This window comes from Podarcis vaucheri (genome assembly GCF_965113315.1).
Source record: "Podarcis vaucheri genome assembly, chromosome: 2".
NCBI lineage: Eukaryota > Metazoa > Chordata > Lepidosauria > Squamata > Lacertidae > Podarcis > Podarcis vaucheri.
Genome location: NC_138760.1, coordinates 102344541 through 102358285, shown reverse-complemented (window position 1 = coordinate 102358285; position 13745 = coordinate 102344541).

The following is a 13745-nucleotide window of genomic DNA, read 5'->3' as shown; positions in this document are numbered from 1 at the left end:
ATGGGGTTTTTCCTCTCCCCCCCCATGCCACCCTCCAAATTGGCTACTCCCAGGTGGGGTTAGCACTGCAGCCATTGAGCATCAATGATATGCATCAATGACTACTTCCATATGTTAAGCAAACATGCACCCTTGCAATTTGGCTTTCAGTCATGTGAGTCCCCTCACCTGCAGTCTGAAGTAATACAAACCAAGGCCAGCTGCATCAGATACAGTGGTGTCTTGGTTCTCAAACTTAATCCGTTCCGGAAGTCCGTCCCAAAACCAAAGCGTTTCAAAACCAAGGTGTGCTTTCCCATAGAAAGTAATGCAAAATGAATTAATCTGTTCCAGACTTTTGAAAACAACCCCTAAAACAGCAATTTAACATGGATTTTACTATCTAAACAGACCATAAATGGAAAGCAATAATCAATGTACTGTACAGTGGTACTTCGGGTTACATCTGCTTCAGGTTACATCCGCTTCAGGTTACAGACTCCACTAACCCAGAAATAGTGCTTCAGGTTAAGAACTTTGCTTCAGGATGAGAACAGAAATCGTGCTCCGGCAGCGCGGCAGCAGCAAGAGGCCCCATTAGCTAAAGTGGTGCTTCAGGTTAAGAACAGTTTCAGGTTAAGTACAGACCTCTGGAACGAATTAAGTACTTAACCTGAGGTACCACTGTACTATAAAATAATTAAGACAGTATTGTAGATGATAAAAATTAAAATTATTTTTTTTTCTTACCTGCACTGATGACAGTCATTGTTTGGCTTTTACCCATTTCCACAGTCACACAGTCAATCAATCAATCAATCAATCAGTAGCTGAACTGAGTTCCACACAGTCACAAAAACAAATTAATCAAAAACCCTCAAAAACAAAACCACAAAATAAATAGTAAAAACAAAAGCGCCAAACTTAATCAGTTCCGGAAGTCCATTTGACTTCCAAAATGTTCAAAAACCAAGGCACAGCTTCTGATTGGTGCAGGTGCAACAGCCGACAGCTGCATCAGATGTTCGGCTTCCGAAAAATGTTCAGAAACCAGAACACTTATCTCCGGGTTTTCGGAGTTTGAGAACCAAAGTGTTTGAGAACCAAGGCATTTGAGAACCAAGGTACCACTGTATGTGCATTGTCCCTTAGTCATCCCATGTAAAACTTTAGAAAGACAAGCCTTCAGAACTGGGGCAAACATTAATGAAAGGCAATGAGTTACATGTTAAGCAGTAAAAAAAGAAAAAAATGCTGTGTGTTTATTTACAGCATGCCACCCAAAAATTCTTTGGGTAGCTTATGTACAATAAAAGAAACAACGCCATACAAAATTAAAACTATGAAATCTAAATACAGAATAAAAGCAGCAGCAGACAATAAAAAAGTATCACAGATATTTTTTCTTAAAACTCCAGAAATACCAACTCTATAAATCAGAAAAAGAGTGTTAGGCAAAGATGCCTGGGGAAAGAAGTAACCACTGAAAAGGCAAGGGCATTCCATAAACATATTGGAGGACGTCCCATGTCCATGTTGCCACCACTGAAAAGGTCATATCCACTGTAGCCACCTGTAAGAGCATCCAGAGAAAGGTCTTGAAAGATCTAAATGTTTGGTTAGGTAAATGTGGGAGATGTGGCCCCATAGGTAAGATGTGCCCCTTGCCCCCAAGCTATTTAGGACTTGAAAGCTTAAGACCAGCACTTGAATGTGACCAAGGAACAGAGTAGAAGCCAGTGCAGATGTGAAATAAATTCATATTATCCAGCCCCTGCTAACAGTGTTGCTGCCCTGTTTTGAACCAACTGAAGTTTCCAGATTGTTTTCAAAGCCAGACCCAATGCTATGTTAAGACTTACTAAGGAAAGAATGTCTATTAACCTCCAATTGTCCCATTTCTGGAGACTTACATAGCTCACCTTTCCATTCCTTGAAATGAAGCAGAGAGTTTTTCTTGTGTTCTTAAAACAAGAATTAAATGGCTGTTTTATGGAGGCCAGCACTTCTTTGCTTTCCTCTCTTTTCCCAGACTATTGTGTAATTAAAGATGACAAACATGCACTTCAAAGCCCTGCAGTCCAAACTATCCACCCTTCCACCATTCACAGGTCATGACAAATTCTAATCTTTGCACATGGCTCTGAGATTCAGGGTGGGGAGGGGACTGTGTGTGTGTGTGTGTGTGTGTGACTGAAGAGATGAAGAGTGGTTGTATAATATGCAAGCCCCCAAAACTCCATCTAAGGATTTGCAGATAATTGCTGCTAAAACAAACTGAACAGGAGGACAACAGTGAACACTAGTGATATGCAATTATCATCACTGAGCATCATTGTTAAGGAACTATAGAGAATGAATGGGGCAGTTCACAAACCTCTCTGAGCTGTTGTGCCATATGTTAGCTGACAGATCACAAAGGCAGCTTTCCTATGACTCACCTTCAGAAGGGTACATATGCCGTCCAGAAAACTAAGAAGATGTGCTTCAGAATAGCCATAATTATTTTGTAAATCATTGGGGATTTACTCAAGTTTTCCCAAAGGGGTTCATAGAAACCTAGTGTTCTTGTACAGGCTCAAATACCTTGAACCCTCTGCTCTCTCTTGATGCGTTCACTTCCACATCAAACATTGAATTGGTTGCCTTCTTGCTTCAATATACTGTATTTTTTGCTGTATAAGACTCACTTTTTCCCTCCTAAAAAGTAAGGGGAAATGTGTGTGCGTCTTATGGAGCGAATGCAGGCTGCACAGCTATCCCAGAAGCCAGAACAGCAAGAGGTATTGCTGTTTTCACTGCGCAGCGATCCCTCTTGCTGTTCTGGCTTCTGAGATTCAGAATATTTTTTTTCTTGTTTTCCTCCTCCAAAAACTAGGTGCATCTTGTGGTCTGTTGCATCTTATAGAGCGAAAAATACGGTATAATACAGGGGTGATGCATGGCCTCCAACATTTCTCTAATGAAAACAGGGGTGTCCCATTCCATAATGATCTATTTATACCCCACACATCTTATTGGGTTGTCCCAGCACTCTGGGCAGCTTCTAACATATATAAAACATTAACACTAAAAAAAAAGTTCCCAGGGTTGCCTTCAAATGGCTTGGGGGTTAGATAACTCCATGTGCTCCAGCATGTCTCCAATGAAAATAGGGACATCCTAAGGAAAAGCAGGGACGCGGGTGGCGATGTGGGTAAAACCTCAGCGCCTAGGGCTTGCCGATTGCATGGTCGGCGGTTCGAATCCCCGCGGCGGCGTGAGCTCCCGTCATTCGGTCCCAGCTCCTGCCCACCTAGCAGTTCGAAAGCACCCCTAAAGTGCAAGTAGATAAATAGGTACCGCTTTATAGCAGGAAGGTAAACGGTGTTTCCGTGTGCTGCGCTGGTGCTGGCTCGCCAGAGCAGCTTCGTCACGCTGGCCACGTGACCCAGAAGTGTCTCCGGACAGCGCTGGCCCCCGGCCTCTTAAGTGAGATGGGCGCACAACCCTAGAGTCGGACACGACTGGCCCGTATGAGCAGGGGTACCGTTACCTTTACCTTTACCTTTAAGGAAAAGCAGGCCATTCCAGGATCAAATCAGAAACCGGGACGGCTTCTCTAAACCAGGGATGTCCCTGGAAAATAGGGAAAGTTCAAGGGGTGAGGAACCTCAGACCCAGGGGTCCAGTGTGCCCCCCTAGGCTTCCTACTTGGCCCTCAGAACCCCCCTCAGGCTGCATCCCCTCCCATAGGCCACGCCATCCTTGAATTGTTTTGCATGGCAGGAATGTGTTCTAGAACTGTAACAGTGCCTCCACACCCTCCAACATTACTCTGATGGAAATCAGGACGGGTGTCTTTTAGTGCAATGCTGCCCCGCAAGTCAGCTGACTCTAGTGAGAGGGCCACGCCAAAAGACTCTCATGGGAGTGCTGCACCAAAAGATGCATGAAAATGAGGACGCATGTCTTTGGTGCCACGCAGGTCAGTTGCAAGCACCAGCACCAGCTCATCCCTGAAACATTCTGGGATCAAATTAGAAGCTGGGGTGGTTTTTGTAATACCCTGTTAGAATGGTCTAAAAGGAAGCCATGTGTGGGGAAGATGGGCCATAGAGCTTCCTTCAGCAGAGTAGCAAGGACCACCTTAGTAGCATCTTGAGAGGCCCTCCATCTCTGGCACAACCCAGCTTAAGTGGCAGCCTTCCATCTGTAGGCTGATAATGGATATACAGTCATACCTCGGGTTACAGGTGCTTCAGGTTGCATTTTTGGGGGGTTACGGATCGCCAAAACCCAAAAGTACCGGAACGGGTTACTTCCGGGTTTCGGCGGTCGTGCATGTGCAGAAGCGCCGAATCACAACCCGCGGATCACGTTTGCAACCCGAGCTCCACTGTACCCCCAGTGCCTGAGCCAAAGCCTACCAACATCTGTATTTAATAAAAGTTGTGGTCAATTCTAAATCTCAGAACATTGTCCTGTCTGGTTTGTTTATACCTGTTGTTTCGCCCTCCGGTGAGGGGAGGGCACTGCGGGTGGGTCTGCAATTGTGTCCCCCCACCAAACGCTTTTGCTTGAAAAAATCATAATCATGAGACACCTAAGCTATGTTGTAAATTACTTCAGTGTCTAGCTCAGCTGGTTAGAGCGTGGTGCTGATAATGTCAAGGTTGCAGGTTCAATCCCTGACAGCTGCATATCCCTGCATTTCAGGGGGTTGGACTAGATGATTCTCAGGGTCCTTTCCAACTCTACAGTTCTATCATGCTATAATTCTAAAGCATCATGTTTATGACTTTATTACATAGACTTCCAGAAACAGAGTTAGATCAACAGTAAAAAAAGAAAAAAAACTATGACAAGGCCAGAATTACTAATTATGACTAATTTGTATTCAGAAGTGCTATCATCAGTCAAACGTCAGAGTCCAAACTGACGTTAAGAAAATGGAACTCTTCCTCCTCTTCTTTTCCAGATAATTTCTTATAAAGTAATTGTGTTTGTGCTTAAGATTTCCTTTCCATAGTGTAAGGATTCCACATCTCTTGACTTTGGTCTGCCATTAACCCAAACAAGTCGTATTTCAAAGGGCAGTGAAAGAAAGAGATTGGGATGCCCTGGTCAATTAAATTTCCACTGTCTTTATTTGTAATACACACAAGCCCATCAGCAATGAGAAGTATTTTATTTTGAAGCATTTGCCCAGTTTATTCTGTATATGAACCATAATAAATTAATCCTCTTTTTTTTTTACAAGAATTATAACTGACATGCTGTCACAGCTCTACATGTACAACCTTCGAAATATACATAATACTTTGAAAGCTGTCACATTTGGTACCATTGTAAACATCACCCTCAGTTACTAAACTGTTATCTTCGGGTGCACTTTATGGATAAACCACGGACCCTTTGTTCATTTGATCCAGGAAGAAATTATTCTCCCCTCCAAAAAAAAAAAAAAAAGTTATGAGGAAACTTTTCCTGTAAAATATGCCATGGATTCCCATTTTTCAGATGGTAACTGAGGCTGAGAGATGGTGATTTGGAAACAAGAAACCAATGAATGAATTGAAAAGAAACTGAAGCAGATACACAGTTAGGTGGATTTGTAGCTGGTTGACTGACCAAACTGACTGCTCACTGATGGCTCTTCTCTTTTTGGGATAAAAGTGACAAATGGGGTGACACAGGGTTCCATCCTTGTTGCTCAACATCTTTATAAATGACTGGGGGGAAGGAATTGAGGGGATGTTCGTCAGATTTGTACATGACACCAAATTGGGTGGGGTAGGTGATGCTGCAGAAGACAGAATCAGGATTTAAGATGACCTTAACAAACTGGAGAACTAGGCCCAAACAAACAAAATGGATTTCAACAGAGACAGATGTAAGGTTCTACACTTAAGCAGAAAGAACCAGCTGCGCAAATATAAGATGAGAGACATCTGGCTTGCCAGTAGCATATGTGAAAAGGGTCTGGGGTCTTAGTAGACCACAAGGTTAACATGAGTCCATGTTGCGTTGCAGCTCAGCAAAAAAAGCCAATGCCCCAAAACTTTCTTTGGGAGGGGGTGTCTCTCAAATGAAGCTTTTAGGAGCCCACAATATATCCTGGTGTGGGTTGTCGCACATCTTCAAATCTGTGCAAAAAGAAAAAGAAAAGGAAAAGAACTGCTGGCGGGGGTGGGGGGGGAGGCTTCTGGGTTTTTGTACCAGCTGCAGTTTCCAAATAAACTTCAGTAACAGAGCTCATTGCTGTAGTGTAATCTTTAAGTGTCAAAAAATGATGGTTGACAGCTTTAAGGTCTGCATCCAAAAGAAATGGATGACAACATCCCAGCTGTCCGCAGATGAAAGGAGGCCAGCTTGTTTGCAGCTGATATCCATACTCCTCCCAAACAAAGTGGAGTAGCAAAGAAGTAAACCCATTCAAAGCTTCCTTGTTGCCTTTCCCAATTGACCAAAGAGCAAAATATCCGTCTCACGCAATCCTCAGCTCTGTGAAATGTGTTTGATCCAGTCCTCCAGAACAATGATCCTCAAAGCCTCAGACCAGTCTTCCTTGAGAGGTGCTGCCAGCACACTTTATCAACAAGCTTCTGTGGTGCGAGAAGAAACATATCAGGCCACTGATAGCGAAAGTGGCTTCCAAATATTTGCCTTGCACTTTAAAAAGTCTGCAGTCTTGACATTAGTTTAGTATAGCATCCTGCCTTTGCCCAAGATAAGCCCACAACTGCCAGAAACATGGGGGGGGCATGAACCCCTGAATGCGAAGGAATGTTATCTGTTGTGTTTTGTTGGTGGTGCTGGCAGCAGTTCTAACCTGTTTCCTCCTCTTGGGGACCTCTCAAACCTGCCCTTCCTCTTAAAAATGCAAAGACAAACAATGTGAAGGCAAAATACTATATGGGAATGGGCATACAACTCTGGCTAATGCCACCTTCATGATGTGCACTAACCCAAAGACAGCTGCACTCTTTTAGAATAAATGTTACAGACTTTTCCTAATGGAAATGCAACACAAATATCAGATATTAGATCAGTTATGGCTGCAGTCTTATTACAATGTGATGGGAAGATTCAAGCATTTGTTCCACCAGTTCTAAATTCTTGCTGGTTCCTTCTAACCAAGATGCAGGAATACTTTTTCTTCCTCCTTCCTTTTTTCCAGTTACCTCCCCTTCCATTTACCCAAATGGAGGACAATTAACTATGCCAGATTCCGGTCTGGAGCAGTTTTGGCCCCAATCTGTGAGTGTATTAGGGGAGCGAGGAGGGGTTTGCATCCTGCTGATCCAAGGACACTCCCATCTGATCCTTGACACAGCAAAGGGAAGACGGCTGGCTGTCCATCTAGGCTGCCTTCAGGCATGGAGGTCATTGCTCTACATTTACTGCACATGATGCTAGCCAGCACTTCTGTCCCGATTTCTTGCATCCTTTTTACGGTGTAGTACCTACTGCATTATGGAACTGTGGTCTTCTGATTGGCCGCCGTGTCGTGATGAATTTCATTCAGACCAGTGGCGATGGTGAGACACAACAATGAATGGATATCATTGGACTTGTTGCTATGCATGTGTGCTTCTGTTCCCCCGTGATTCACTCTGTGGCATGCCAGGATACCGCACATACTTTCGTTATGTGAGCAAAATCCCAGTGATACTACAGGGAAATGCCAGGAAGATGGAATGAAGTGCTGCCTGAATGCAGCCCTGGTCTGACACAGCTTTCCACCAACATCCCAGGAGATCTAGGGCGTCTCAATTGAAGCTCCGTGCTTTTCTCTGCAGGTGAAGCAGGGCCTGCACCACTCCCGACAGCCCTCCAGGCAGCCTTTGGCCAGCTATTGGATTGCTCAGCCCTCCAATGACAGTCTTAACATATCCCTATTTAATTGCAGTTAATTCACTAGCTTTAATAAGCATCATGCTCTGTACTACCATTCTTCATGTAAATGCCTAGATTAGGCACCGTTTTATTCTACATTCAAATTTGCTGTAATCATCCATAGTCCGTTTCCTTGCATCATAAATATTTAGCTTGGTTTTTTTTTTAGCTTGTGGGATTAAAGACAACATCCTTTTTCCTTGCTGGGGGGGGGGGCTCTCCACTTTGCTTCTACTGGAAGAATGCAAGGTCCCCTGGCATTTCTCTATCTCCCAGAACATGTTAATGTTGCTTGCATTACTGTGGGATTACTACCCTGAAGTATACACTTGGTATTATAATGCATAATGTTGCTTTAAAAGATTAACCACTCCCAGAGCTGTGTCTAAAAACTGGGGGGGGGGTAGAATTACAAGAACAGAGCGTAAAAGGATTGGCTGCGTTGACAAGGGTAGGAGCTGTTAATATCTAGCTCGAATAAAAGCATAAGACCAAAAGGCTCTAACAATGACACCAACCAGTAATTCAGGGTGGAGACAAGATGCGTCACTTTTATATATGGAAGTGATGACAAATATACAGTATACCTCTGAAATTTCATGTTGATTGAATGATGGTCATCAGTTTAAAACAATTGACCATGAGTAAATCGGAACTAATTACTTCCACTTTCATAGTTTTCCAGGGGAAAGAGCAGGCTGGTGGAAAAAATAATAATAGTTCAGCCTGTCAAGACTCATTCTTTTTAGAGCTGCAGCCTTCCCCTGATGCCATCTAATGGTTTCTTGAAATACCAAAATGTTTTTGCATTAACAACATTACCTATTGTGCTTCTGCTAAATGCACTTTGATGTCAGACATATGCCTGGCGTGCACACTCTGTATCCCTCTCTCTCTCAAAAATATATATATATATATTCTCCACCCGATTTTCACTGTATGTTACTGCTAAAGGTATAAAAATGGATCCCCACAGACAAAAAAATAAAGACCGCTGTATGGTTGCATGCACCCTTGGTTTACCATATGATAAGAGCCTAGGAAGAGCTTTACTCCCAAATAACAACATTCAGGATATTTCTTTTGAAATAGAGGACAACCCATTTATGTGAAACCATGGAGAGTTTGATCCATCAGCATAGCCTGTTGCCTAAACTTAGCCCAACTAAGAACCCAGTATCTCTTGGGGAGATTCACATACTCCGTTGTTTCCCAACAAGCACTGGCATGCAGTTCTAATGTGAGGGTAATAGATAAATATAGTCAAATATAGGTCGGCAGGAGCTGGGACAGAGCAATGGGAGCTCACCCCATCTCAGGGATTTGAACTGCCGACCTTCTGATCAGCAAGCCCAAGAGGCTCAGTGGTTTAGACCACAGCGCCACCTGTGTCCCTAAACATGCTTTTATAGACACGTGGCCTGCATTTAAAAGAATGGCCACTCCTATAGATGTGTCTCAAAACTAGGCAAGAGAAATCTGTAACAAGAACAGTCACCTGTGTTGTGGGCGTAGATGCAGGTGGTTAGTTTTAACATATGAAGGTGGATGAAACTCATTGTTTTCCGTGGACCCGATGTATATTGTTAAAATGGTCTTACAACATCACAAAGCTATACCAAACAGCATGAATAATGCTTTAATCACCTTTGTCCTTCAGGCATGTACAAGATGCCCACAGGATTTACAAAAACATGTGAGTATTTTTTGGTTATTATTTATATTTGTTAGTCTGAGTTTGCTAGAAGACATATGGTTTGATTTAATCAAAATTTAAAATATTACTAATACAATCAAATTCACGTTCAGCTTCAGAACTAGCACAGAGAGAATTTTTAAACAGGTATTTGCATGACACCCAAAAGGCATTCAATGAGGCAGCAGAAAAGCCTGTCTTTCCATAAATGGCAAGGAAGCAAAACTGGAAAGCCTCCCTCACTTGTAGGTTCTTATACTAGTGTTTAAAACTATAAACTTGGGCCCAAATATCTGAGAGACCGTCTCTTTCCCTACTATCACTCTCAGGTGTAAAGATCAGCAGAGGGGATCCACTAGGTAGTTCTGCCACCCACAGAAGTTCAGGGGGGTTCTGGATTTAATGTTATTTCTGAAAGATGGAGGAGAATCAAATCAGTCCTGAGTCTCTTCTCACTGTTTGTTTGTTTTTAAACTTCTCCAAGTGTCTCCTGCAACAAGAGAGAGTCCTGCTAAAAGAAGCTATCGGAGAGATGGTGAGGCACAGGAAGAAGCAAGCATTTCTGTACAGCCAAAATTCCTCCCCCCACTCACCCCCCAAAAGCAATGTTCTCAGAGGTTTGTGAAGCAAGATATAGGTCTGATTTGATTCCTCTTCTCACCACTTGCCAGCCCCCAGCAATACAATTGCTTTGAGGTGAAGTTGAACATCAGAGGGAGAAGACAGCGAGAAAGGGGCTGTCTTATACAATAGCAAGTTCTCCTGGCTTGACAATCATCCTGGCTCCTGTATTTTTGCCATCTGACAACAGAACACAAACTTTGTGCTGAAAGGAAGTGTACCAATATGGCATGTCAAGCTCGCTCACCGCCTCCACACACACACACACACACACACACACACCATCCTTCCGCAAACAGGAGAAATGCGCTTAAACATATCTGTTGCATCTGTCAAGACTTCTCATTTGTCAAACCATTAGTGGTCCCACTGTCAACATAAATAAATCTGTCCATAAATCTTGACAGGTATAATGATTTGTTGCATTTGAAAAGCAAGTCTCTAACATTAGACCCCTTTTGATTCCTAACATGATTGTCTTCAAAGACAGATATTTCAGATGCTGTCTTAATCTGGCCTCTGTCAAATGATTTCATAGCTCTTGCTGAGTTATCTCCTCTTATGAATTTAACCCCTGCCACCACCTGTGTTGAAGACCGTATGGAACAACAGGAGATATACTAGTTTCCAGGACCACAGTCTAGACACATATAAGTCCTTGCCAAATCAGGGCTTTTCCTGTCTCTTGGTCTCTGAAGTCAGGTACTTATTTCAGTCCTTGACCAGTTTCTTTTCTTCTGGGAGGCTGACTCTGCCCCTTCTTTGAAGAGGCTTTTTTCTGAAGTGGCTGGGCCACTTTCCTTATTGCTATTCTTGGCAAACAATATCTTCCCATAAAGGAAAATTATGCCTTTAATGGCACTATATAAATACTGATTGAATGAGCCTGATCTAAAATTCCATAACACCGAGAGGGCAGACTCTGTAATCTCTCTTACTGTTCCGAGACTAGCCTATTCTGGACCAGGCTCACTTATTTGTCCATGTGGAAGTATTTCAGTGTGGGGAGGAGAGCATATTATGCTTTGCTGTTTTGCAGAGGTAATATTGTTCTTAAACAGCCCAGCCGTCTTTCAGCTTAGAGAATGATATAGCACTTACAACTTTAGAAATCACAGCTGCAAAATTACATTTCAAAGATTTGGTTTTGTACCATAAACCAATCACATCATTCAACTGACCTAACTAGGATCACAGAATTGTAGAGTTGGAAGGGACCCAAATGGTCATCTAGTCTAACCCCCTGCAATGTGAGAATTGTGAGTGTACATCTTTTATAAGGCTCAAGCTACCCGTATCTATCGTTTTCTTAACAACTACAGTGGTACCTCAGGTTAATAACTTAATTCGTTCTGGAGGTCCGTTCTTAACCTGAAGCTGTTCTTAACCTGAGGTACCACTTTAGCTAATGGGGCCTCCCGCTGCCGCCACACCGCCATACGATTTCTGTTCTCAGCCTGAAGCAAAGTTCTTAACCTGAGGTACTATTTCTGGGTTAGCGGAGTCTGTAACCTGAAGTGTCTGTAACCTGAAGTGTCTGTAACCCGAGGTACCACTGTATTTCTTCCTGTGCTCCAGTATATCTGAAACCCTGATTTTGCAGGTCGAGGGACTGGACTTTCAAGTTACTTCTGGATCACTAAGCCACTGTTTCCATCCCTATTGATTTATCAGTGCCTTCACCCCTAATTTCTGGCATCTTATTTGTTTAGCAATATCTGGTGAGCAACCATCTTTCAGTGATCCCTGGGTTTCTCTGTTTTGGCAACAACACCTTTAAAAATTTGTCAATGAATCCTAGGATCGAATGGAAGATTAAACTGCAAAATCTGATTGGTCAAATAATCTGTGTCCAATAATATTCCACCTCTTTCTAATCATTGGGATGGAGTGGAGTGTCAGATGTTGATGCCAAACAGAAATTGTAAGTTTAATGAATTAATAGTGTCACTGTAAAAACCATTTTCTCCTAGTCCTTTAATGAAAAAGGTTACCGTCTTGATCTTTCCTTTGCTTGTGAAAAACATAAGCAAGTGCATCCGTGATGCTACAACTCAGCCAGACCACAGGAGCTGTAGCTGATACAAAGGTCCCCCATACCTACAATGGACCGTTCCATCAGCGGTTGTGAAACCAAGAACAGCATTCTCTTCCTTGCCCAGACATTAATAGTAGATAATCTTAGGCACGTTGGGTGATATCTAATCAAGTTATACTCAGAATAGCACCACTGACATGACTGAACTTCAGTTACTCATCCACTGATTTCAGTGAGTCTGCTTTAAATATGACTAATGTTGGATGTCACACATTATAAGGTTGCTTATTTCCTATATTAGGAAAATGTATAGATCTCTTGTTAGCCACGTAAAGGAATTCCATGCATACCTTTTTATATATTATACACATGTCTTCTAGACCCTTGTGTTTATCATTTTACTCTAAATCCTTTCCAGCTTGGCATTATTAGCCTTGAACTCCGGAGCAAAGAACTGAATGTAAGACTCCAGCTGAGGTCTTATGAATGTGGAGTACCGCAGTGCCCCAGATTTCAGAAACAGCATTGTTGAGATAGCATCAGGGAGAATTGGATTTGTGTGCTGTGGCACCCCATGGCTGACTTGTATCTAGTTTGTCACCTGCTATAGCACCTAACTCTTTCTCAGAAGGGAACATGGATCTCTATCAAAAGCTGTTTGCCAATAACGCATCTTGTGGCAAACAGGAGTGGTTGGGTAAGATAGATCAAAGTTATGTCTATCTGAAATATTCCTGGTTTTATAAGAAAGTGATCAACTATATTACATATATATATATAATGTCTGAGCTAAGAATGCCTTGCTGCAGGCTGTCAACACAGATTATAATGTATAATGTATGCTGCCTGTCCTATCTGACAGACAATGTGCATATTTATGGAATGCTCATTCCAAGTTCCTGTATATATTTGTACATGAAAGCTCTGGGAAGTGGAACTTCATCCTTCAAAGTTGGAAATGCATCCTCTTCAGAGAAGCTTAAAGAAGCAGGCGATCTACGACAGAGGAAGAATGCCTGGTGTCACATGGCAAGATGGGGACAAAATTTGACATGGGGTAGTTCAGAATATGAGGTCACATTCCTTTGAATTCAACTCCCTCTCACAAGGATGTTTACTCCTGCCTTTTGTGTCAGCCCCCACATACCCTAAGCGAAGAAGAAGAAGAAGAAGAAGAAGAAGAAGAAGAAGAAGAAGAAGCAAGACACCTGTAAGAAGGGGAAGGAATTCACTGTCAGCTGGCTTGCTAAAGGAATGGAACATGTTCCCAGGCTCCTCTTCAACTGGATGACCGTCAGAAGGAAATAAATGCCAGGAAGCACGGGAGATATACTCTCCCCCACCCCCTGCCTTCTGATTCAGTTTGGAAAGCACCACAGATTCGTGCTCTCTCCAGGAAATGCTCCTAAATATACTATTTTACTTTGCCAAACCTTTATTAGGCATTACAAATATAGGCCATCATAAAACATCCATATATAAAAATTTAAAATATATGCAAATAAACAGCCATGTTAAAATATGTAATAA